At 42.0% G+C, this 27,476-nt stretch overlaps 1 protein-coding gene across 1 annotated transcript in view; it reads right to left on the bottom strand.

Moving 5' to 3' along the window:
* Positions 1-5,914: 5,914 nt before the first annotated feature.
* NPEPL1 (aminopeptidase like 1) overlaps positions 5,915-27,476 on the bottom strand; it is a 63,633-nt gene continuing 42,071 nt past the window's right edge. The window contains exons 14-15 of the mRNA XM_023759423.1: positions 6,774-6,872; positions 5,915-6,314 (exon numbers count right to left, since the gene is read on the bottom strand). The gene's annotated coding sequence lies outside the window, so the exon portion shown is untranslated. The remainder of the gene's footprint in view (positions 6,315-6,773; positions 6,873-27,476) is intronic.

Below are 27,476 nucleotides of genomic sequence, written 5' to 3'. Positions count from 1 at the left end.
CCTCAACTCCTACTGACGCGGAGGTGGCGCTCCCCTGAAGCCCCCTGTTCCTGCCCAAGGCCTTGGGGGCTCCAGCTGCCATCCAGCGGCAGGACCAGCTCTGATGACACCCCACCTACCACAGAGCCCCGTGGAGAGAGTGACGCTCAGCCTCTGAGCTGGCCCCGGTGGAATCGCTTGGGGCTTCCCCAGCTCCGGCACCGGCGGCGGGTGCTTTTGCACGAGCGCTCTTACGAGAGGGTGGCGTCTCCTGCTCTGTGCAGACTGACGAGCAAACATAGGCTTTTCTGTTTAAAAGTTAGTGTCAACCCTCTAATTTCATAGACAAGAAAACAAGAGGATGTCAGGCCCAAGCAGAATTTAGGACAGCCCCGCTGCTGACGGCCTCTCCCACATTAAACGGGAGTCCCCACCCACAGTTTTGCCACTGGCTGCCAGTATTAGGGACGACAGATATGTGGCTGCCACCCTTGTGTCCTCCCAGGGGACTGGAGGTCCTCCCCAATTCCTCCTATTTCCAAACAGAAGTGTCCACAGCCACCTGCGGGGTCCCCTGGAGGCAGGAGGCTGTGCCCCCGGCTGAGAGCCTGCACGCTGAGGCCGGGAGGAGGCGCAGAGGAAGTCTGCAGGACGTCTCTGGGCGGCTCCTCACTGTTTGGCTGGGGAGAACGGCTTCTCTCCCTGATGCTGGATAATCAAGCTGCATTAGAAAGATGAGAACTTGACCTTTCCCTCTTGCCAAAAGAAACGAAGCCATTTTTGAGCATTTTCAGCATAAAAAGACAATGTCTTAAAATCACTGTCCCGAGGCTCGCCTGTGAGGGGTGGGCTGGGAGAGCTGTGTTACCTGCCTGCAGGGCAGCAAGTTGACTTAGCAGGCAGCCGGGGTCAGGAGAAGGGAGCAGGGGAGGCAGAGCTCCCAGAAAAACAGCGCCCACCGGCCTTCAGCAGCCAGGGGCCGGCCCCGCTGCTCTCCAGCCTCTGCCGGCGACTGGCAACCTCGCACGTGTGGAGCCTGTTAACCTGTAAGTGCTTGCCGTCGAGTGTGCATGTGTGTGTCCGCGTGTGCACATTCACATGTTCATCAGACCATTTGCAACGACTCTGCCTCTCTCGCCTCCACTTTTCAGGCCACTCTCATGGTCAAATATTTGCCATGGTTTGGATTTTTTCTCCGGACCATGGAGATGCTGTCCTAACCCTCCACAGGGAAAAGCCATTTTCTCTGCCAAACGTAACTGGGATTGAGAGGAAGGATGCTGATCCTGTGCGGCCTCCTGCAGGCGCTCATCCGGTCTTCCCCGGCTCCACATGAACGTGCATGGGCCTCAGAGGAGCGGCGACTGTCGGCTTCATTCTCCACGCGTCACCATGTGTTAGTAATTACAGTGAGAGGTGGGTTGGCCACGGACAGAGTCACCATCCCAAAAATCCAGATGAGGAGCCTGAGACTCCATGCTGCTGGACCGTGTCCTCCTGGGACATCACACGGCAGAGGCTGACCACGACACTGCTGAAATCTGCTGCAGCCTCCACCGCGTCTGCTCTCTGAATGTATTTTCTATTTAGTGAAGTTTTAAATCACTGGGTTGGACACTTTCCCGTCCCCGGGGAAACTCCCACAGGGTGTGCGCAGCAGCTGAATTCCTAAGCAGCTCACTCCGACGCAGGTCTCGCACAGGTTGGCCCCTGAGTGCGTCCTTGCACTCGCCTGGGTGGGGCCTGCCTGCGCAGCAAGCCCTCCCCCTTGGTCCCGACCTCCCCCTGATGACCTCAGGGCCCCTCGCTCCTCCCCACCGTGTCGCACACCTCAGAGCCTCTTCCCAACACCTTTGCTGTCCCTTCCAGGAAACCCCCTCTCCATCTCCTGCCAGATCCTTGTCTCTCCTTCTGCTTCTTTCCCACGGAAGGCTGGATGGTGGGGAAGTGACCTAGACAGGACTCAGAGGTCAGAACTGTCCACCCGCTGTTCACAATGCTGGTGCACCCTCCTTCCAGCTGGCTCTCTCCCAGGCACCCCTGGGCACCCCTGGCTTGCTCCTCTGTGCAGTCACCATTCTAGGTGTAGGGAACACACAACGAAACCCCACTCTTAGGCTGAGGCACCCTGACATCAGGTCCCAGGACGGTGGACAGTGTGGAGATGAACAGCGGAGGGTGACTCTGGTACCTCATGCCCGTTCCCATCCCAGAGACCCTCCTGGGGCCCAGAGTCACCTGTTTGGTTTTGGAGTGGCGCCCGGATCAACATTTTTAGGAGACTACGAGAGCCTCTGCTGACCATCCCACCTACCCATCCACCCATCCACTGACTGTCATCCTACCTACCATGTATCCTTCTCCCCCCCGCCCCGCCCCCATACCCTTGCTCATCTGTAGGGCTCTCTGTATATCACTTTCCCATTCCCGATGCTGCTTCCCATCTACCCAGCACTGCACCCTCACCACGGCCCATCGCCAGGCCCAGGCGCATCCTCCTCAGTGGGCAGGTGAGGAACCTGGAGCTTGGAAACAGGGAACTTGCTTCGTGACGAACAGTGAGGACCCGAACCTGGCGCCATCCTACCACTCAGAGTCTTCATTCTGCATCTGAGTGGCCTCTGGGTGAGACCCTCGAGAGCCTCTGACTGGGTTAGAGTTACAGGGTCCAACCACGGGCAGCCAGCCCTCCCCGAGGTGGACATGAAGGTGTTGAGAGAAAGAGGCATGGCATCTACTCAAACACCAGAACAGCTTCCTTCTGTGCTTCTTGCAAATACAGGTTTTGGGAAAATGAACTCGTGTTTAGTCCTCAGTTGCCCCATGTGTCAAACCAGGGAGCTCCCAGAACCTTCTAGCTGGTGCTGAGGTGTGCTTCCACCAGGAGGGTGGCCATCAACATCACCCTCTCCCCTACAGGATCCACCACCCCACCGCCAGCTCTTCTACAACCTCACCCAGCCCCAGGCCAGCCCAGCGCATGACATGTTTGTTCTCCCTTCCCGGTGGAGGGCTGGACTCGCATCATCCTCTCTGGGCCTGGGCCGCTGGGGTGAGCCAGCGAGCCCGGGCCCACGCACCTCTCTCGGACCGCCGCGCTCAGCACTTAGGCTTTCTGGGAACCACTGTCCAGAACTCTGGGTTCATGGAGCTGCAATTTCCCTGTGTTGTTGGAGGTGGGGGGGGGGCATCAGTTATCCTTAATAACCAGGCAGACGACAGGACAGCTTTGCCCTCGGCTCTTAATAGCAAAGAGTGGTCTCCCTCTCCCTCTCTTCTTAGAATAGCAATTCCACTGACTCCATTACTGAAATGGCTCTTGCCTTCCATGCCCTGTCCAAGTTGCTATGTCGTTGTTTTATTGCTTCTCTGAAAAGCTCCTACTAATTAAGGTGAAAGCCAGATACAGATGGGGCTGGGCTGCAGCGCGAGGTACAGGCCCCTCACTGAGCTGGCTGTGTGGGCTTCACTCGGGGCCCTGTGCTGCCACCTCCTCCTTGCCCAGGGCTCCTGGCCTCCCTTGAGAATTCACCAAGGCCTGCACCATCAACCCAAGAACTGGGACGTTTGCCAACCAGAAGGGGCTAGAGGGAGAGACCAGACTGCCCCTCAGGACTCTCAGTCAGGCCTGTGTGCAGACAGTGGGAGCAAAGTCCCCACCAGCTTGGGACCTCGGGTAAACGTCCGCCTGTGTCCTGGTCTCACAGAAGTGCTCAAGGCAGCCCCAGCCACCCAGGGGCTGCGCATTCAGTGGAGGAAGTGGGACATACATCTCTCCATCTGGGAACCGCAAACCACACCTGAGCCAGAGGATGTCCAGGGTCCCAGGGCCATGCAGCCAGTCAGGTCCGGGCTGTGCAGGGGATGGCCACTCTGCTGGGGCCAGGGGAGGGGAGGCCAGGAGAGTTTTCTGGAGTCAGGAGACAGTAGACCAAGGCCTTGAGGGCCAAGTCAAAGGAGAACAAGAGAGAAAGAGGAGCAATGGGCCCCCCCATTTCCTGAGGGCAGTGGAGAAGGAACCCCTGTGTAGGGGGTGAGCAGAATGAGGCCAGCAGGAATTAGAGGCTAGTGCCAAGCTCAGGTTTGGGGGTGGAGGGGCCTCTGAAATCCAGGCTAAAGAGGGGGATGTCTCCCTGAGCATCAGTGTCTGCTCAGGCCTGGCCCTCTTCCGACGCCGCTCTCTGGCCGCAGTAGAAACACTCAGCCGCTGGTCCCGCCAAGTCGCTCTCAGAGGACGAGGTGCCCGAAGCGCTCCTGGCAATGGTGCTCATGCTGTTTGGCGCACGGACAGCGGACCGGGCCCTCCACCTGCGGAAACCGCAATCGGGAAGCGTGCTTTCATCTCGCCGGGCAGGCATCACTGAGGGACCTTTGCTGCCTTATCTGGCCTCCTTTCTCTTTGTCCCCAAAATAAATAAAAAAATTAAAGAAAGACCCACCTGCCAGGGAAGCATCTGCAATTCCAAAGGAGTGAGAGGTGGGAGGCTCGACAGCTGATGCATCTGGGCTGAGCTTGTCTATCAGCTTGAGGAATATTTATCGGCCTCATCAACTTCCTCCAGCGAGACTCCCCCAGGGACCACTCTAGCTCAGCCCAGCCGCACTCTCCCCTCCCTACAAAAAAGGCAAACACCGGGCCTGCCAGGGAAGGGACAAGGCGGTGCCCAGACCCGCTGAGAATGGCGGGCACACAAGGTGGCATCAACCTACTGCCCCCAGGCCTGGGGCTCTAAGCCCAGATTTGGAGACATAACCCCCACCACCACCACCACCACCACTATGGGTGCACCCCGGGGTCTCACACCAAATTTCTCTCTGGGCAGAGATATTTGCTGCAAGCTTTCTGGGGGCTCATTTCTCCCCGTTCTGCCAAGAGGAATGTCAAGAGCTTCCCAAGGCCCCTCTGACGAGGCAGATTGGTTGGCCCAATGAAGAAGATTTAAGGATTATCTTAATAATAAATCAGCAGCCAGGCAGCAGGCAGCCTAGAGGGGCGAGATTTCAGCACCTGCAGCTGTGGCTGTGGCTTCTTTGTCAAGAACAGATGAGGGGAAAATAAAAACTCGCCTTTTACAGGAAACCAAAGGGAGTCCAGGTGTCCCCAGGGGTCACCTGCAAATCAAATCATTTGGTGAAAGGTAGTTTTATTTTTTCTTCCTTTCTCCCCAAATAACAACAATTCTTGAAAGAATAACCCCAGTTCTCCTCTTGGCTTTGATGAACCCAGGGAGCTGTGTGGGTCCTGAGGGTCCCAGCGGCTGCCCGGAGGCCCCTCCTCCTCGGTGGGAGGTGCACGCCAGCCATGGCCGGTTCACCAGCATCTCGGGCATCTGCAGGTTTCATCTCAGTTCTGTGGCTCAGGCCTGGGCCTGGTAAAACGCACCTGTTTCGGCCTGTGTGCCTATGAGGTCAAGTGCGGCTCCCCAAATTGGATCCCTGGCAATTTTCTGACCAAAACCTTCAACTTCATCAACCTCATCTTGTTCAACAGGTGAGGAGACAACCAACTTCATACACATCTGGCTGGGACTCGCCAGGAGCGGCAGGGCCCCTCCAGGAGGGCCCCGCTGGCTGTTTACATGTTCTCCGGACTCTCTCCTCTCTTCACTTGGCTCACACTCGTCTCTCACGAACGCCTTCTCCTCTCCGCTCCACGTTGGGGGCAGACACCGAAGCTTGAAACACGGAGTTGGGGGCATCGTCACCTCGCTGTGGTTTTCCTCGTGTGGCTCCCTGGTTTTCACGTCCCTGCCGAAGACGGTGGGTGACTGGCCAGCCAGCTGTGCCCGTGTCTGTCGATCGCATCAGTGCTCACGAGGGGTTTGCAGTGCAGGAGGAAGGGGGTGATGCTTCGGGAGGGGCTTGCCGGCACCTGCTCCCCAAGCTGTGGTGCTGCGTGTGGATTCAGAGCTCAGACCTGCCACTGCCCTTTGTTCTTGCTGTCCTTCTCCCGACATACCCTTCCCATCTCCCACACCTGCCGCCTCTTCTCCAGGTCTGGCCTCTGAGCGTCCCTGAGCACCTCTGCTCACCCCAGCTGTGCGTCACCCAGAGAGAATGGAGCCCCTTGAGCACAGGGCGCGATTCTGTGCCCCTCTGCCTCCGTCGGCAGCACCCCACTGTCCTCCTTTCTCTCGGACCCCAATTTCCCATGAGCTCCCAGCAGCAGAACCTGGTCCTCTTCAGACACAGACCATGACCGGCTGACCCAGCAACCCCACTGCCTCTCAAGCTCAAAGAAACCACCCGGCATCCAGTTCCCACTGTGTGTTCCTTCCCGATTCCTACCAGACGGCAAGACTGTGTAACACGGCAATTGTTAAAGCGGGACGGACCTGGCACAGGAAAGGGAGGCGAAATCAATGCAACAAGAGCATGAAGACGAACCCCAATGACGATGAGCGACGGCGCCCTGTCCAGAAGCAGGTCCCCTTTTCCTCACGTTGCTCCGCAGCCTGCATGCAGTTCCTAGCAAACTACAAACCCCAGGACCTCATTCTCACCAAGAGCCAAAGACACGCCAGTCTGCTATGGGGCATCAATCCCGCCAACCGAGCAGCTATGGTCAGGGAACTAGCCAACGCCACCTGCATCTCCATCACCATTTGTCTCCATCACCACCTGCATCTACATCACCATCTCCATCTCCATCACCACCTCCATCTGTACCATCCAGAAGAAACCTGGCATCATCCAATCCACAGCGCTGTCTGAACCCCCTGCTGTTCGTGGATCTCACCGATAAACATTAGGAAGCTCTGAGCCACATTTCAAAAATGATCATAACGACTGACCTTAAAAGAGGACCACGGAGGGATCGGGAACTGTGTCCGGATGTCTGTCCTTCTTTCCTTCCTTCCCTTTCCTCCTTGCTGTCTTCTGTTCTCTTCTCTCTTTCAAAAAACAATTTCTATTTTGAGTTTATCCATTGTTGCCAGTCTTTCATTATGATTAACATTTTAGGATTAATTTACTCTTGTTTTTTTAATTTTATAAAAGTATAATTGAGAGACATTGAGGAAAGTCTGCACGTATGTATATATATATATGTATAAGTAAAATAAGTGCAAAGTTGGTAACTTTTCACAAGCAGAAAACATGTGTAACCAGCACCCAGATCAAGAAACAGAACTTCCTGTCCCCTTCAGAGCACCTCACATCCCCTCAGCTCCACCCTGCTCCCAAGGGAAGCCACCACCTGGACTTCTAACAACACAGATTAGGTTTTATTCTATTTAATTTATTTGTTTTTAAAATCAGTCACTGTGATTTGTTTTATTTTGTGAGACACAATACCAGAATAAATCAAATACCATTTGTTTTAGTTTTAATAGGATTAGAAAGAACATGTTTCAAAAGTAGACTTGCTGAGGGACAAACTATGTTACTTGTCCCAAAATTATTTTGACATTATGTTAATAGACTAATGTGTGCTCTTTTAATTATTATCTTTTTACTTTATGGTCTATTTGTGTAATGCTATAGATTTTCTGAGGAACAACTTTGGAACATTAAATGGGGTATATGAAAGCATAAGTATGCCAGCTGAAGGTCGAACAATATGTATTCGTAATAACATTTTTATTGAGGCTAAATTTATATACAGTAAACTCACAATTTGATGAGTTTTGAGTAATGTAAATACCCCTGTAACAACCACTCCAATCAAGACAGCTATTTCTATTGTTCCAGAAAGTTTCCTTCTAGCTCATACTGACTACAACCACTGTTCTTATCAATTATTGTAAATCAATCTTCCCTGTTCATGACCTACATATACATGTAATCACAGAATATGTACTCATTTGTACAACACACTGCTTTTCAGATTCATCTATATTACTGCAGGTATTGGCTGGCTGTTCTTTTCTTTGACCAAGTAGCATCTCATTGTATAAATATATACAATTTAGTCACTCACCTATTCATAGACACTTGTGTTGTGCCCATGTTTATGGATACATGTTCTCCTTTTTCTTGAGCAAACACCTAGTATTGGAATTGTTTCCTGATGGGGTAGTTGTATGTTTAACTTTCTAAGAAACTTAGAAACCGTTTCCAAAGTAGGTACATCATCTGGCACTCCCAGCAGCAACGCATGGGAGTTCTACTTCCTCCACATCCTCGCCAACAGCCGATATTAGCAATCCTCTGAGTCGTGACCGTTCTGATGGATGTGAGTGGTATCTCATTGTGCTTTTTAAAACTGTGTTTCCCTGATGACTGATAATATCCACTTTACATATGCTTATTGTCCATTTGTGTATCTTCTTTTGTGAAGTGCCTTTTTAAGTCATGTTCTGTTGTGTGTTTTTCTGTTATTGAATTGTAAGAATTCTTTAAATATTCTGATGTAAATCCTCTGTCAGATCTATGCATTAAAAATATATTCTCCTAATCTGTGACATGCCTTTTCATATTCTCAATGTTGAATTTTGATGAGCAGAGGTTTTTAATCTTGCAGTCTAATTTGTTAATATTTCTTTTTGTGGTTAGTACTTTTTGTGTCCTCTTTAAGAAATTTTTGCCTACCTCAAGTTCATGAAGATATTCTTGTATGTACTCTGCTGGAATCTTTATACTTTTAGCTTTTATGTTTAGGTCTATGATCTAGGTCTAATTTTTATGTGTGTTGTGAAGTATACTTTTTAAAATCCTCACTCGAGGATATTTTTTCTATTGATTTCTAGAGTGAGTGGAGGGAGGGAGGGAGGAGAGAGGAAGAGAGAGAGAGAGAGAGAGAGAGAGAGAGAGAGAGAGAGAGGGAGAGAGAGAGAGAGACATAGACATGAGACACACACATAGATTGGTTGCCTCCCGCAGGCATGCAACCAGGGCCAGGGATTGAGCTTGCAACTGAGGTATAAGCCCTTGACTGGGAAATCAAACCCGGGACCCTTTTGGTCCATGGGCCAATGCTCTAACCACTGAGCCACCGGCCAGGGCAAGACTTATTTTTTGAACACATTTTCCTAATCCTCTAGGAAATATCTGCTAAAAATTATTTCTTTCTCATTGAAGGTGCCATTGCCTTTGTAAAAAAAAAATCAGTTGATTGTAAATCTATCTCTGGGTTCTTTATTATAATCCATTGGTCCATTTCTCTATGATTTCAATACCACACCATTTTGATTACTGTCGCTATTGATACATTTTAAAGTCAGGAGTTCTATTTCAGTGATGGCGAACCTTTTGAGCTCGGCGTGTCAGCATTTTGGAAAACCCTAACTTAACTCTGGTGCCGTGTCACATATAGAAATTTTTTGATATTTGCAACCATAGTAAAACAAAGACATATTTTTGATATTTATTTTATATATTTAAATGCCATTTAACAAAGAAAAATCAACCAAAAAAATGAGTTCACGTGTCACCTCTGACATGTGTGTCATAGGTTCGCCATCACTGTCCTATTTGGTTGTTTAATTTTCAAGATTGTTTTGGCTATTCTAGGTCCTTTGTATTTGCATTGAAATTTTAGAAACAACTTGTCAATTGTACAAAAAACCTTGTTGATATTTGGATTGGAATTGTGTTGGAACTATAAACAACCATAATCCAATTTGGAGAGAAGTTTCAACAATATTGAGTCTCAAAGTCATGAACATGGTTTATCTATCCATTTAGATCTTTAACTTCTCTTAGCATTGTTTTCTACTTTTTAATATATAGGTCTTACATACCTTTAGTTAAAGTTATAATTAAGTATTTTATGTTATTATCAATGGAATTGTTTTAAATTTTCATTTCCAATTATTTGCTGCTGGAAAAAATTGATTGAGTTTACATATTGAGTTTGTATCCTATGACCTTATTAAAGGTATTTATCACTCCTAGTAATATTTTTATATATTCTTTAAATTTTTTCACATAAATAATTATGACATCTATAAGTATAGGGAGGCTTGTTGTTTCTTTCCAGTCTCTACAACTTTTATTTTTCTTGCCTATGACACTAGCTAGGCATTTCAGTACAGTGTGGAATGAGAATGATGAGAATAGACATTCTTGCCTTGTTTCCAATCTTAGGAGAAAAGCTTGTAATATTTCAGCAATAAATATGATGTTAACTAGAATTTTCATATGTCCCTTATCAAGGAAAAGTTCTCTTCTTGTCCTAGTTTGCTGACAGTTTTGGTCATGAATAGGCACTAAATTCTGTCAGGTACCTTTTCTGTATCTTTTAAAATGATCATATGGTTTTACTCATTTGTTTTGTTAATGTGATGAATTATATCAGTTGGTTTTTAAATGTCATATCTTTGCATTTCTTCCTTGGACAAACTACTTAATTATGATGTATTACCATTATATGTATCACTGGGTTTAATTTTCTAATATTATGTTAGGGATTCTTTGCATCTGTTTCATGAGGAATTTTGGTCTGTAGTTTTTTTATAATGTCTCTGTCAGGTTATGGTATCAGGATTAGGCTGGCTTCCTGAATGAAAGAGTTTGTGTCAGAGTAGTATTATTTCTCCCCTGTGTGTTTGGTAGTGATCACTAGTAAGGCACTCTGGACCTGGATTTCCTTGTGGGAAGAATCCAATAACAATTCAATTTCATTCATAGATATTGGGCCATTCAAAGTATCTACTTCAAGTTGTATCAGTTTTGGTAACTGGTGTTTTTCAAGGAATTGGTCCACCTCATATAAGTTTCAAACTCACTGGCATAGAGCCTCCCAAAATAATTATTTTATGTCTGTTGAATCTATAATGATATTCTCTCTTTAATTTCTGATACTGGTAATTGGTTAGTCCCCACCCCCTTTTATCTTGATCAGTTCTTCTAGGGATTTTAGAAGAGCTTTATTAGGTATAACTGACATACCTTATGTATAAACTGCACAATCTGATGAATACTGACATACATATACATCCATGAAACCATCACCATAATCAAGATAATAAATATTTCCATCACCTAAAAGTTTACTCAGGCCTCACTGTGATTCCTCTCCCTTCACCTCCACCTCCACCTCCATGCTTTCTGTAACTAAAGATCAGTTTATATTTTCTAGAAGTTTATATAGATAAATATATAGTATATATCAGGGGTGGGCAAACTTTTTGACTCGAGGGCCACAATGGGTTCTTAAACTGGACCGGAGGGCCGGAACAAAAGCATGGATGGAGTGTTTGTGTGAACTAATATAAATTCAAAGTAAACATCATTACATAAAAGGGTACGGTCTTTTTTGTTTTTTTAGTTTTATTCATTTCAAACGGGCCGGATCCGGCCCGCGGGCCGTAGTTTGCCCACGGCTGGTATATATGGTACTATTGGAGCTGGCTTCTTTCATTCAGCATCATGATTTTGAGATTCATTCATCCATACTAGTGCATGGGTCACAAGCCTGTTCTTTTTTATGGATGTATAGTATTATATTATAAAGAAATACCAACATTCATTTCTTTGTTCACCTGGACATTTGAGTTGTTGCCAGTTTTAATCAATAAAACAAATATGAACATTCACGTGTAAGCCTCTGTATGCCTTCATTTCTCTACCTTGAAGTAGAATGATTGGATTGTGTGGTAGGTTTTCTTTAACTTTTAAGAAATTATCAAAATATTTTCCAAAGGAATTGTGCGATTTTAAATTCTCACCAGCACTGTCTGAGAATTCCAGTTGTTCTGTGCCCTCTCCAACATTCTGTGGTCAGTTTAAACATTTCAGACATTCTAATGGCTAAAACAACCTTTAATAGGATCGTTTTTAAATTATAGTTTTAATTTTATCATATTGTTTTAATTTGCAGTTACTGAAAAATGATGTTCAACATCCTTTCATGTGTTTATTTGCCATCTATATATCTTCTTCAGTGAAGTGTCTGTTCAAATCTTTAGGCCATTTTAAAGTTGGTTGTTTGTCTTCTTGTTAAAGAGTTATAAGAGGTCTTTATATATTTTGGATAAAAGTCTTTTGTCAATTATGTGTTTTGAAAATATTTTCTCCCAGGCTGTGGCTTGCCTTTGTCTTTTCTTAACAGTGTCTTTTGGCAAACAAAGCTTTTTAATTGTGATGAAGTCCATTCGGCATGATTCTCTTGAGCACATCCAAGTTGTCGAGTATGTCAATAGCTGTTCCTTCTTAGGACCACTGAGTAGTATTTCATGGTACAGATGTACCAGTTATTTAACTGTTCACCCAGTGAAGTTCATCTGGGTTGTCTTTTTTTTTTTTTTGTATATTACAACTGAAGCTGCTATGAACATTTGTGTATAGGTTTTTGTGAAATATGTTTCCATTTCTCTGAGTGAATGCCCAAGAGTGCAATTGCTGGGTCATGTTGCATGCTTAGTTTCCTAAAAAGCTGCCAAACTGTTTCCCAGGTTGGCTGTTTCTTCCTATCAATGTATGAGTGATCTAATTGGATTGCATGGTAAGAGTCTCTCTAGTTTTGTAAGAAACTGCCAAACTATCTTCCAAAGTGGCTGTACCATTCGGCATTCTCACCAGCAGCGAATGAGTGTTCCTGTTGCTCCACCTTCCCAGCAATTGCCATTAATAATGTTCTGAATTTTGGCCATTCTGACAGGTATGCAGTGGTATCTCTTTGTTTTAATTTACATTTCCCTGATGACATGATGTGGAGCGTCTTTTCATATGCTTAGTTGCCGTCTGTGTATCTTTGGTGAGGTGTCTGTTTAGGTCTTAGGACCTAGGACCTAAACAAATCGGGTCATTTGTTTTCTGACAGTTTTAAGAGTTGATGAGGCCTTTACTGTGAATAGATATTCAATTTTGTCAAAGGCCTTTCCTGTACCTGTTGAGATGGTCATATACTTTTCTTGTATGGTCTGTAGATATTAATTACATTCATTCATTTTCTAACATTAAAATAGCCTGAGTTCCCAGGATAAACCCTACTTCATCATGAGGCATTACATATATATATTATTACATAAATCTGAGAGAACCTTGTTGAGGAATTTTGCATCTATGCTTATGTGGGTTATTGTTCTGTTGCTTTATTCTTGTAATGCATGTGTGTGGTTTTGGTTTCAGCAATGCTGGCTTCATAAAGTAAGTTTGGAAGTACACTCTCCTATTTTCTGGAAGAGTTTGCATGGAATTGATATTATCTGGTTCTTAAATGTTAGCAACAAAGCTATTTGGGCCTGGTGTTGTCTTTGTGAGAAGTTTTTAAAGTTCAAATTCAATTTATTTAATAGTTACATGGCTATTCAGGCTTTATATTTCACCATGGGTAAGTTCTTGTAGACTGTGTCTTTTAAGCAATCTGTCCTTTTTATCTTAGTTACTGAACTTATTGAAAAAACATTGTTCATAATACTCACTTAATATCTATAGGATCTTTAATGATTACATCTAGTTCGATATTAATAATTTATGTCTCCTTCCTTTTCTCCTGATCAATCTTACCATACGTTTATAAATTATATTGATATTCTTTTGAAATGAGCTTTTGCTTTTATTGTTTCCTCTATTGTTTTTCAGTTTTCTCTTGTACTTTGGGTTTAACTTACCTTTTTTTTTTCCAGTGGAAGTTTAGGTCATTCAAGTTTTTTCCTACTTTTCTAATATAAGCACTTTATGCTTAAAAATTCCCTCTAAGCATTAGCTGCATGTCACAAATTTTAAGTATGTTTTCATTTTTATTCAATTCAAATATGTTATCATTTTTATTGTGATTTCCTCTTTAACTCATAAATTAAATATAAGTATGTTTTTTAGCCGTGGCTGGTTTTCTCAGTGGTGAGAGCATCAGCCCCCAGACTGAAGTGTCACAATTCCATTCCCGGTTAAGGGCACATACCTCGGTTGCAAGCTCGATCCCTGACCCCGGTTGGAGTGCAAATGGGAGACAACCAATCAAGGAGTCTCTCTCACATCAATGTTTCTCTCTCTCTTTCTTTCTCTCTTTTCTCCCTCTTTCCCCCCCTCCATGCTCTCTAAAAAAGTCAATGGAGAAAAAATATCCTCCATTGAGGATGGGGAAAAATTATATAAATAAAATTATCTTTTGAATTTATACAACTTAACAAAAGGAAGACAAAGCAGCCAATTAAAAAATGGACAAAGCACCTACATAGACACTTCTCCAAAGTGGACACTCAGATGGCCAAGAGACATATGAAAAAAATGCTCTATGTCACTGATCATCAGAGAGATGCAAATTAAAACGACAATGAGGCATCACCTCACACCTGTCAGAATGGCTACCATCAACAAATCAACAAATGACAAGTGCTGGTGAGGATGTGGAGAAAAGGGAACCCTACCCTAGTACATATGCTGGTGGGAATGCAGACTGGTGCAGCCACTGTGGAAAAGAGCATGGAGTTTCCTCAAAAAATTAAATATGGATCTTCCATTTGACCCAGTCATCCCACTTCTAGGAATATATCCTAAGAAACCCAAAACACTAATCAGAAAGAATATATGCACCCCTATGTTTATAGCAGCACAATTTATAATAGCTGAGATCTGGAAACAGCCCAAGTGCCCATCAGTAGATGAGTGGATAAAAAGCTGTGGTACATTTACACCACGGAATACGAGGCAGCAGTAAAAAAGAAGGATCTCTTACCCTTTGAGACACATGGAGGGACCTGGAGAGTATCATGCTGAGTGAAATAAGTCAGTCAGAGAAAGACAAGTATCACATGATCTCACTCATATGTGGAATCTAAGTAACAAAATAAACTGATGAGCTGAGTGGATCCAGAGACATGAAAACATGGAACAGAGTTTGGAATCTCAGAGGGAAGGCGGAGGTGAGAGTTGGGGGATGGGAACTAATCAACCAAGGACCTTATATGCACATATGGATAACCCATGGACGTAGACAATGGGGTGGTGAGGGCCTGGAGCAGGGATGGGGGCAGGCTGGAGGGGATTAATGCAGGGAAAAAGGGGACATATGTAATACTTTCAACAATAAAAAATTATTTAAAAAACAAATAAAATAAAAAATCAATAAAACCATATTTTTAAAAAAGAAAAAGCATTTCAGATTAATAACCTAATTGTACATATTAAGGGGCTAGATAAAGAAGATAAAACTAAACCCAAAACTAACAAGAGAAAGGAAATAATAAAGATTTGTGTAGAGATAAATACAATGGACAATAGAAAAACAATACAGAAGTCAATGAGACCAAAAAACAACAAAAAAATCAACAAAATTGTCAAACTATATTGACTAAAAAAAAAGGGGGGGGGGAGAAGACCCCAAAAACTAAAATTAGAAATTTGCAAGGGGACATTACAACTGATGCTGCAGAAAACAGGATTATAAGAGTATACTAAGAACAACTGTACACCAACAAAATGGAAAACCCAGACAAAACAGACAAACCCCTACTAACACAAAACCTACCAAGACTGAATCACAAAGAAACAGAAAATCTGAACAGACCCATAATTAGTAAGAAGATTGGATCAGAAATCAAACCGTCCCAACGAGCCTGGCCGCTGTGCTCAATGGTTCAGCGTGAGACATGCACTGAGGTCGCCCATTCTATTCCAGTCGGGGCACAGCCCAGGCTGACAGCTCATTCCCCAGTATAGGGCATGCAGGAAGCACCCAGTTTCTCTCCTATTGATATTTCATTATTTTTCTCTCCCCGACCCACACCCACCCCATCAATGTTTCTATCTCTCTCATCCTCTTCCTTCCTCTTTCTCTAAAATCAATTTTAAAATTAACCAAACAAAAATACTAAATGTCCCAACACAGAAAAGCCTAGGATCAGATGAGGGTCACTGGTGATTCTACCAACATTAAAGAGTGAACACAAATCCTCTTCAAACGTTTCAAAAAAAAAAAAGAGGCACTTTTCCAAACTCAAATAAATCAACAACCTAGCCCTGACCGGTTTGGCTCAGTGGATAGAACGTTGGCCTGCGGACTGAGGGGTCCCGGGTTCGATTCCGGTCAAGGGCATGTACCTTGGTTGCAGGCACATCCCCAGTGGGAGGTGTGCAGGAGGCAGATGATTGATGTTTCTCTCTCATTGATGTTTCAAACTCTCTATCCCTCTCCCTTCTTCTCTGTAAAAAATCAATAAAATATATTTTTAAAAAAATCAACAACCTAGCATTACCCTGATACCATAAAGTTAGACAAAGACACTACAAGAAAAGAAAACCTATCCAACTAGAGGATATAAACCTGGTAAACATATATGCACCAATTATAAGAGCACCTAAATATATAAAAAATCTTCCGAGAAGAACAAAGTAGGTGGGATCTCAATACCTGATATCAAGCTGTATTACAAAGCCACTGTTCTCAAAACTGCCTGGTACTGGCACAAGAACAGACATATAGATCAATGGAACAGAACAGAGAACCCAGAAATTGACCCGAACCAATATGCTCAACTAATATTTGACAAAGGAGGCAAGAACATACAATGGAGTCAAGACAGTCTCTTCAATAAATGGTGTTAGGAAAATTGGACAGATACATGCAAAAAAAATGAAACTAGACCACCAACTTACACCATACACAAAAATAAACTCAAAATGGATAAAGGACTTAAATGTAAGACGGGAAACCATAAAAATACTAGAGGAATCCACAGGCAACAAAATCTCAGACATATGCCGAAGCAATTTCTTCACCCATACAGCTCTTAGGGCATTGGAAACTAAAGAGAAAATAAACAAATGGGACTACATCAAAATAAAAAGCTTCTGCACAGCAAAGAAACCATCAACAAAACAACAAGAAAGTCCACTGCATGGGAGAACATATTTGCCAATGTTATCACTGATAAGGGTTTAATCTCCAACATTTATAGGGAACTCATACAACTTAACAAAAGGAAGATAAACAATCCAATCAAAAAATGGGCAAAGGGCCCTAACCGGTTTGGCTCAGTGGATAGAGCGTCGGCCTGCGGACTGAAGGGTTCCAGGTTCGATTCCGGTCAAGGGCATGTACCTTGGTTGTGGGCACATCCCCAGTAGGGGGTGTGCAGGAGGCAGCTGATGGATGTTTCTCTCTCATCGATGTTTCTAACTCTCTATCCCTCTCCCTTCCTCTCTGTAAAAAATCAATAAAATATATATTTTTTAAAAATGGGCAAAGGACCTAAATAGACACTTTTCAAAAGAGGACATTCAGAAAGCCAAGAGACATATGAAACCATGCTCAAAATCACTGATCATCAGAGAGATGCAAATCAAAACAACAATGAGGTACCATCTCACACCTGTCAGACTGGCTATCATCAACAAATCCACAAACGACAAGTGCTGGAGAGGATGTGGAGAAAAGGGAACACTCGTGCACTGCTGGTGGGAATGCAGACTGGTGCAGCCACTGTGGAAGACAGTATGGAGTTTCCTCAAAAAGTTAAAAATGCAATTCCCATTTGACCCAGTGACCCCACTTCTAGGAATATATCCCAAGAAACCAGAAACACCAATCAGAAAGGATATATGCACCCATATGTTCATAGCAGCACAATTCACCATAGCAAAGATCTGGAAACAGCCTAAGTGCCCATCAGCAGATGAATGGATTAGAAAACTGTGGTACATCTACACGATGGAATACTATGCTGCTGTAAAAAAGAAGGAACTCTTACCATTTGCAACAGCATAGATGGAACTGGAGAGCATTATGCTAAGTGAAATAAGCCAGTCAATGAAGGAAAAATACCACATGATCTCACTTATTTATGGATAATAAAGACCATTATAAACTTATGAACAAAAATAGATACAGAGGCAGAGCTGCCTTGAACAAACTGTCAAACTACAGCGGGAAGGCCAGGGAGGGTTGGGAGGCAGGAGGGGGCGGGGTAAGAGATCAACCGAAGGACTTGTATGCATGCATATAAGCATAACCAATGGACATAAGACACTGGGGGGTAGGGGAGGCCAAGGGATTGTCAAGGGCGGGGGAAAAAAAGGAGACATATGTAATACTCTTTGTAATACTCTAAGCAATAAAACAATAAAAAAAAAAGACCATTATAAACTGATGAACAAAAATAGATACAGAGGCAGAGCAACATCAAACAGACTGTCAAACTATAGCGGGAAGGCCGGGGAGGGTTGGGGGTGGGGGTAAGAGGAGTAAGAGATCAACCAAAGGACTTGTATACATGCATATAAGCATAACCAATGGACACAAGACACTGGGGGGTAGGGGAGACCGGGGGAATGTCAAGGGGGAGGGAAAGGAAACATATGTAATACTCTTTGTAATACTTTAAGCAATTAAAAAAATACAATAAAATAAATAAAGTCAAACTTTATATATAAAGCTACTTTTATTAGAGGAGAATTATATTGCTTAAGTAAACAATTTATTTTGTAATTGAGTTTAATTTCAATATATATAATATTATTGTGAATCAAAGTATTACTTCAATAATGTGATACAAATTTTACAGTTTAATATAGAATAAAATCAAGATTATCCAATTTTAAAGTAAATGAAATTAAAATTTTTCATGGGAAAAATATAGCAAATTAAAGACTACAAAAAAGATTAGAGAGAAAAAAAAATCTTCCGGAGGACTTTAACAGAGAGATCCACAATAATACATACATAGTAGGGGACTTGAACACCCCACTGACTTCACTGGACAGATCTTCCAGACAAAAACTTAGCAAGGAAACAGTGACTCTAAAGGACACACTGGATCAGGTGGATTTAACTGACATTTATAGAACATTTCACCCCAAAGCTGTAGGATATATATTCTTCTCAAGTGCACGTGGATTATTCACAAAGATAGACCACATGTTAGGAAACAAAACAAGTCTCCACAAGTTCAAGAAGACAGAAATCACATGAAGCATCTTCTCAGATCACAGTGGAATGAAATTAGAAATCAACTATAGTAAAAACACCCAAACACATGGAGACTAAATAGCATGTTATTAAACAATGAATGGTTTACCAACAAGATCAAGAAAGAAATAAAAAAACTTCCTGGAAACAAATGAAAATGAACACACAATAACAACCCCAAAACTCTGGGTCACAGCAAATGCAGTCCTGAGAGGGAAGTTAGTAGCACTACAGGCATACCTCAAAAAAACAAGAAAAATGAACAATAAACTATTTTACACTAAACCTTAAAGAACTAGAAAGAGAACAACAAGAAAAGCCCAGAGTAAGTAGAAGGAAGGAAATAATGAAGATCAGAGCAAAAATAAATAACATAAATATTAAAAAAAATAAAAAAGTAAATGACACCAAGAGCTGGTCCTTTGAAAGGATAAACAAAATTGATGAACCATTAGCCAGACACATCAAGAAACAGAAAGGACCCAAAGAAATAAAATCAGAAATCAAAGCGAACTAACCAGAGAAATATAAAGGATTGTATGAAAATACTATGAACAACTATATGCCAACAAGCTGGACAATGTGGATGAAATGGACAAATTCCTAGAAAAATATAATCTCCCCAAACTGCATCAGGAAGAATCAGGAAAACTGAATAGGCCAATAACAACTGATGAAATAGAAGAGGTAATCAAAACACTCCCAGCAAACAAAAGCCTGGTCTGGATGGACTCACAGGGGAGTTTTACCAAACTTTCAAAGAAGAACTAACACCTCTACTCCTCACACTATTCCAAAACATCCAAAAGGAAGAAACTCCTCCAAGCTCTTTTTATGAGGCCAGCATTACCCTAATTCCAAAACCACATAAAGACACTACAAAGAAAAAGAATTACAGGCCAATATCCCTGATGAACATAGATGCTGAAATCCTCAACAAAATAACAGCAAATTGCATCCAGCAATATATTAAAAAATCATACACCATGACCAAGTGGGATTTATTCTGGGGATGCAAGGCTGGTACAATCTTTGCAAATCAATAAACGTGATACATCACATAAACAAATTGAGAGATAAAAATCACAAAGTCATATCAATCGAAGCAGAAAAAGCATTTGACAAAATCCAACACCCTTTCTTGATAAAAACCCTCAGCAAAATGGGAATAGAGGGATCATATCTCAACATAATAAAAGCCCTATATGACAAACCTACAGCCAACATCATACTCAATGGGCAAAAACTAAAAACATTTCACCTAAAAACAGGAATGAGACAGGGATGCCCACTTTCACCACTCCTGTTGGACATAGTTCTGGAAGTGCTAGCCGTAGCAATTAGACAAGAAGAAGAAATAAAAGGTATCCAAATTGGAAAAAAAGAGGTAAAATTGTCATTATTCGCAGATGACATGATACTGTACATAGAATACCCTAAAGACTCCCTCAAAAAAATAGGAGACTTAATAAATAAATTCGGCAATGTAGCAGTATACAATATTAATGCCAAGAAATCTATGGCATTTCTATACACCAACAGTGAACTTACAGAAAGAGAGACTAAAAAAACAATCCCATTTACCATCACAACAAAAAAATTAAGATACCTAGAAATAAACTTAACTAAGAGGTAAAAGAACTGTACCCGGAAAACTACAGGACATTGAAAAAAGAAGAAGACAAACAGATGGAAGAACATACCATGTTCATGGATTGGTAGAATCAATATCATTAAAATGTCCATACTACCCAAAGCAATCTAGATTTAATGCACTCCCCATTAAAATACCAATGGCATATTTCACAGATCTAGAACAAACTCTCCAAAAATTCACCTGGAATAAAAGAAGACCCTGAATAGTTGCAGCGATCCTGAGAAAGAAGAACAAAGTAGGAGGGATCTCAACACCAGATATCAAGCTGTATTATAAAGCCACTGTTCTCAAAACTGCCTGGTACTGGCACAAGAACAGACATATAGATCAATGGAATAGAATAGAGAACCCAGAAATCGACCCAAATCACTATGCTCAATTAATATTTGACAAAGGAGGCAAGAACATACAATGGAGTCAAGACAGTCTCTTCAATAAATGCTGTTGGGAAAATTGGACAGATACATGCAAAAAAATGAAACTAGACCACCAACTTACACCATACACAAAAATAAACTCAAAATGGATAAAGGACTTAAACATAAGACAGGAAAACCATAAAAATATTAGAGGAATCCACAGGCAGCAAAATCTCAGACATATGTCGTAGCTACATCTTTACCGATACAGGTCCTAGGGCAATGGAAACTAAAGAGAAAATAAACAAATGGGACTACATCAAAATAAAAGCTTCTGCACAGCAAAGAAACCATCAACAAAACAACAAGAAAGCCCACTGCATGGGAGAACATATTTGCCAATGTCATATCTGAAAAGGGCCTAATCTCCAACATTTATAGGGAACTCATACAACTTAACAAAAGGAAGATAAACAATGCAATCAAAAAATGGGCAAAGGACCTAAATAGACACTTTTCAAAAGAGGACATAAAGAAGGCCAAGAGATATATGAAAACATGCTCAAAGTCACTAATCATCCGAGAGATGCAAATCAAAACAACAATGAGGTACCATCTCACACCTGTCAGAATGGCTATCATCAACAAATCAACAAACGACAAGTGCTGGCGAGGATGCGGAGAAAAAGGAACCCTCCTGCACTGCTGGTGGAAACACAGACTGGTGCAGCCACTGTGGAGGACAGTATGGAGTTTCCTCAAAAAATTAAAAATGGAACTCCCATTTGACCCAGTGATTCTACTTCTAGGAATATATCCCAAGAAACTAGAAACACCAATGAGAAAGGATATATACACCCCTATGCTCACATCAGCAAAATTTACAATAGCTAAGATTTGGAAACAGCCTAAGGGCCCATTAGCTGATGAGTGGATTAAAAAACTGTGGTACATCTATACAATGGAAAACTGTGCTGCTGTAAAAAAGAAGGAATTCTTGCTATTTGCAACAGCATGGGTGGAACTGGAGAGCATTATGCTAAGTGAAATAAGCCAGTCAGAGAAGGATAAATATCCCATGATCTCACTCATTAGAATATAATGGACAACATAAACTGATGAACAAAAACAGATCCAGAGACAGAGAAGCATCGATCAGACAGTGAAACCTCAGAGGGAAGGTAGAGGAGGGTGAGGGTAAGGGGGAGAGATCAACCAAAGGACTTGTATGCATGCATATAAGCCTAACCAATGGACACAGACACCAGGGGGGTGAGGGCATGAGTGGGGGGGGGGGCGCAATGGGAGGATAAGGACACATATGTAATATCTTAATCAATAAAGAAAAAAAATAAATGACACCAAGAGCTGCTCCTTTGAAAGGATAAACAAAATTGATGAACCATTAGCCAGACACATCAAGAAACAGAGAGAAAGGACCCAAAGAAATAAAATCAGAAATCAAAGCAGAGAACTAACCACTGACACCACAGAAATACAAAGCATTGTATGAAAATACTATGAACAACTATATGCCAACAAGCTGGACAATGTGGATGAAATGGACAAATTCCTAGAAAAATATAATCTCCCCAAACTGCATCAGGAAGAATCAGGAAAACTGAATAGGCCAATAACAACTGATGAAATAGAAGCAGTAATCAAAACACTCCCAGCAAACAAAAGCCTGGTCTGGATGGACTCACAGGGGAGTTTTACCAAACTTTCAAAGAACTAACACCTCTACTCCTCACACTATCTTACAACATCCAAGAGGAAGGAACTCCTCCAAGCTCTTTTATGAGGCCAGCATTACCCTAATTCCAAAACCAGATAAAGACACTACAAAGAAAGAGAATTACAGGCCAATATCCCTGATGAACATAGTTGTTAAAATCCTCAACAAAATAGTAACAAATTGCATCCAGCAACATATTAAAAAATCATACACCATGACCAAGTGGGATTTATTCCGGGGATGCAAGGCTGGTACAATACTAACAAATCAATAAACGTGATACATCATATAAACAAACTGAAAGACAAAAATCACATGGTAATATCAATAGATGCAGAAAAAGCATTCGACAAAATCCAACACCCATTTTTTAAAAAATATTTTTATTCATTTCAGAGAGGAAGTGAGAGGGACAAATAGATATAAACATCAATGATGAGAGAGAAACATTGATTGGCTGACTCCTGCACGCCCCACACTGGGGATCGAGTCCGCAACCCAGGCATGTGCCCTTGGCTGGAATCGAACCCGGGACCCTTCAGTCCACAGTCCGATGCTCTACTCACTGAGCCAAACCGACTAGGGCCCAACACCCATTTTTAAAAAAACTCCCAGCAAAGTGGGAATAGAGGGAGCATATCTCAACCTGATGAAGACCATATATGACAAATCTACAGTGAACATCAAACTCAATGGCCAAAAACTAAAACCATTTCCCCTAAACAGGAACAAGACAGGGATGTCCCCTTTCACCACTCTTATTCAACATAGTGCTGGAAGTCCAAGCCACAGAAATCAGACAAGAAGAAGAAAAAAAAGGCATCCAAATTGAAAAGGAGGAAGCTAAACTCTCATTACTCCCACAGACATGATATTGTGCATAGTTAACCCTGAAGACTCCATCAAAAACTACTGGATTTAATCCATGAATGTGGCAATGGAGCAGGATATAAAATCAACACTCAAAAAACAGTGGCTTTATATACCAATAATGAATTCTCAGATAGAGAAACTAAACAAGCAGTCCCATTTACCATTGCAACAACAACAACAAACAAATTAAGATACTTAGGAATAAATTTAACCAAGGAGGCAAAAGACCTGTTTTCGGAAAACTACAGGATGCTGAAAAAAGTGATAGAAGAAGACATAAACTAATGGAAGAATATACCGTGTTCATGGGTTGGTAGAATCAACATCATTAAAATGTCCATACTACCCAAGGCAATCTACAGCTTCAATGCAATCCCTATTAAAATACCAACCGCATATTTCACATATCTAGAACAAATACTCCAAAAATTTATATGGAACCAAAAAAGACCCCAAATATCTGCAACAATCTTGAGAAAGAAGAACAAAGTGGGAGGAATCATAATACCAGATTTCAAGTTATCCTACAAAGCCACCATAATCAAAACAGCCTGGTACTGGCACATGAACAGGCATATAGATCAATGGAACAGAACAGAGACCCCAGAAATCAACCCAAGCCATTACGCTCAATTAATATTTGACAAAGAAACAAGACCATACAATAAAGTCAAGATAGTCTCTTCAATAAATGTTGTTGGGAAAATTGGACACATACATGCAAAAAAAAAAAAAAAAAGAAGAAAGAAAGAAACTAACCGCCAACGTATACCCTACACAAGAATAAACACAAAATGAACAAAACACTTAAATGTAAGTCAGTTAACCTTAAAAGTCCTAGAAGAAACCATTGCAAAATCTCAGACTCTATCGTAGCAACATGTTTACGGATAAATCTCCTAGGGCAAAAGAAGCAAAGGAGAAAATAAAAAAATGTGACTACGTCAAAATAAAAAGCTTCTGCACAGCAAAAGAAACCATCAACAAGACGAAAAGGGAGCCCACTGTATGGGAGAACATATTTGACAATAATACATCTGATAAAGGGTTAATATCCAAAACATATAAGGAACTCATACAATTTAACAAAAGGAAGGCAAAGAAGCCAATTGAAAAATGGGCAAAGGATCTAAATAGACACTTCTCCAAGGAGGACATAGGGATGGACAAGAGACATATGAAAACATGCTCAAAGTCACTATTCATCTGAGAGATGCAAATCAAAACAACAATGAGATACCATCTCACACCTGTCAGAATGGCTACCATCAACAAATCAACAAATGACAAGTGCTGGCAAGGATGTGGAGAAAAGGGAACCCTAGTACACTGCTGGTGGGAATGCAGACTGGTGCAGCCATTATGGAAAACAGTATGGAGTTCCCTCAAATGATTAAATATGGATCTGCCATTTGACCCAGTGATCCCACTTCTAGGAATATATCCTACGAAACCCGAAACACCAATCAGAAAGAATGTATGCACCCCTAGTTCATAGCAGCACAATTTACAATAGCTAAGATCTGGAAACAGCCCAAGTGCCCATCAGTAGATGAGTGGGTAAAAAAGCTGTGGGATATTTACACCATGGAATACTATGCAGCAGTAAAAAAGAAGGATCTCTTACCCTTTGAGACAGCATGGAGGGACCTGGAGAGTATCATGCTGAGTGAAATAAGTCAGTCAGAGAAAGACAAGTATCACATGATCTCACTCATGTGGAATCTAATGAACAAAATAAACTGATGAACGGAGTGGATCCAGAGACATGGAAGTATGGAACAGAGTGCTGACTCTCAAAGGGAAGGCCAGAGAGGGTGAGTAGGTGGGAGGCAATCAATCAAGGATCTTGTTTGCATATATATGGCCTATGGACACAGACAATGGGGGATGAGGGTCTGGGGCGGGGGCGGGGGCGGGCTGGAAGAGGCCAATGGGGGAAGAAGGGGACATATATAATACTTTCAACAATAAGGAATTATAAAGTAAAAAAAAAGAAAAAAAGAGAAAACCACGGACCAATATCCCTTATGAACATAGCTATAAAAATCTTCTACAAAATACCTGCAAACAGAATTCAACAGAATATGAAAAGAATGATGCACAATAACCAATTGGGATTTATTTCTGGAATGTAAGGGTGAGTCAACATACAAAATTCAATAAATGCAATATACCACATTAATAGAATGAAGAAACACCTCATGCGGACTTAATATAACCCATGCCTGCCATTTTGCTCTGTTCTCTATATGCCACATGCTTTTGTGCCTCTTTTATTGTCTTTTGTTATATTTGATAAATATTTTTTATTCCATTAAAAAAAACACCTAAAAGTATCTTTTTTAGTTTCAAATATTTGTGATTTTCTAGATATTTTGATGCTAATTTCTAATGTAATTCTGTTGTGTTCAGAGAACATTACTTGTGTAATTTCAGTGTTTTAAAATTTATTAAGAATTGTTATAGGGCCCACAATATAATCTATCTTGATAAATGTTTCATCTTCCCCTGAGATGAATATGTATTCTACTACCATTGACAGTGTTGTTCATGTCTTCTGTATCTTTACTGACTTCCTGTCTGCCTGTTTTATCAACTATTAAGAGAAGGGTGTCAAAAACTGCAATTAATTCTGGATTTGTCTATTCCTCCTTTGAAATCTGTCAGTTTTTGCTTCATGTATTTTGAAGTTCTATTACTTGGTGCATAAATATTTAAGATGATTAGGTCTTCTTGATGAATCATCCCTTTAATCATTACGAAATGGTCCTCTTTATCCTTGTAATATCCCTTGCTCTTAAATTCACCTTGTCTTGTTTAATATAGCAGCTCCAGTTTTCTTTTAGTTAGTGTTAGGATTGTATCTTTTTCCACCATTTTACTTAGAAGTCTTGAAGTGAGTTTCTGATTAGACAGTATAGAATTGGGTATTATTTTTATTTCCAATCTCTTCCTTTTAACTGGTACATCTAGAGTACTTGCATTTTGTGCGATAATTGATATGGTTGAATTTAAATGATGTTGTTGTTGCATGTTTCATAAGTCCATTTGTTTTATTGTTTTTGTTTTTTTGTGTGTTTTTTTAAAGAGAGATTTCTTTTATTTTAAAAAATATATTTTATTGATTTTTTACAGAGAGGGAGAGGGATAGTTAGAAACATCGATGAGAGAGAAACATCGATCAGCTGCCTCCTGCACACCCCCCACTGGCGATGTGCCCGCAACCAAGGTACATGCCCTTGACTGGAATCGAACCTGGGACCCTTCAGTCCACAGGCCAACGCTCTATCCACTGAACCAAACCGGTCAGAGCTATAAGTCCATTTGTTTTTCATTTCCTGTGTGTGTGAGTCTGCCATCTAAAGAATGAACACCAATCCTCTTCAAACGCTTCCAAAAAAAAGAAAGATGAAAGGAAGGAAAGAAGGAAGGAAGGAAGGAAGGAAGGAAGGAAGGGACAAAGGAAGGAAGGAAGGAAGGGACAAAGGAAGGAAGGAAGGAAGGAAGGAAGGAAGGAAGGAAGGAAGGAAGGAAGGAAGGAAGGAAGGAAGGAAGGGACACAGGAAGGGAGGAAGGAAGGGACGAAGGAAGGAAGGAAGGAAGGAAGGAAGGAAGGAAGGAAGGAAGGAAGGAAGGAAGGAAGGATGGAAGGTCACAAGGAAGGAAGGAAGGCTTTCTCGTAGTAAGGAAGGAAGAAAGGAAGGAAGGCAGGAAGGAAGGTAGCAAGTAAGGATGGTAGGCAGGTTTTTGGAAGGAAGTGATTGCCGGGGGCTGGTTGGAATCATGCTGGAAGGAAGTAGGATTGTCCGTTGTTTGGGATTTGGTAGGACGCATCTTTTGCCTCTAGGAATATCCTATGTATGGATCGTTGTTATCCTTGTATCCTATGCAAGTATGCCATATAATTAATGTATGTAACAAGGAAATCCATTAACGGAATAAACGACTTTTTCTGCTGCCTGGTCCACGAGTTGCATGCGATTGCGGAGCGTTTGATCGAGTAGGTTTGTAGTCAACTATTTTAGCATCCAACGTACTAATTCTTCTTCTCTGGTGGCCTTCTGAGAGGGTTGTAGA

The sequence above is a fragment of the Myotis lucifugus genome, unplaced genomic scaffold, assembly GCF_000147115.1.
Source record: "Myotis lucifugus unplaced genomic scaffold, Myoluc2.0 scaffold_155, whole genome shotgun sequence".
NCBI classification, from domain to species: Eukaryota; Metazoa; Chordata; class Mammalia; order Chiroptera; family Vespertilionidae; genus Myotis; species Myotis lucifugus.
This window is presented reverse-complemented; position numbering and strand designations above follow the sequence as displayed.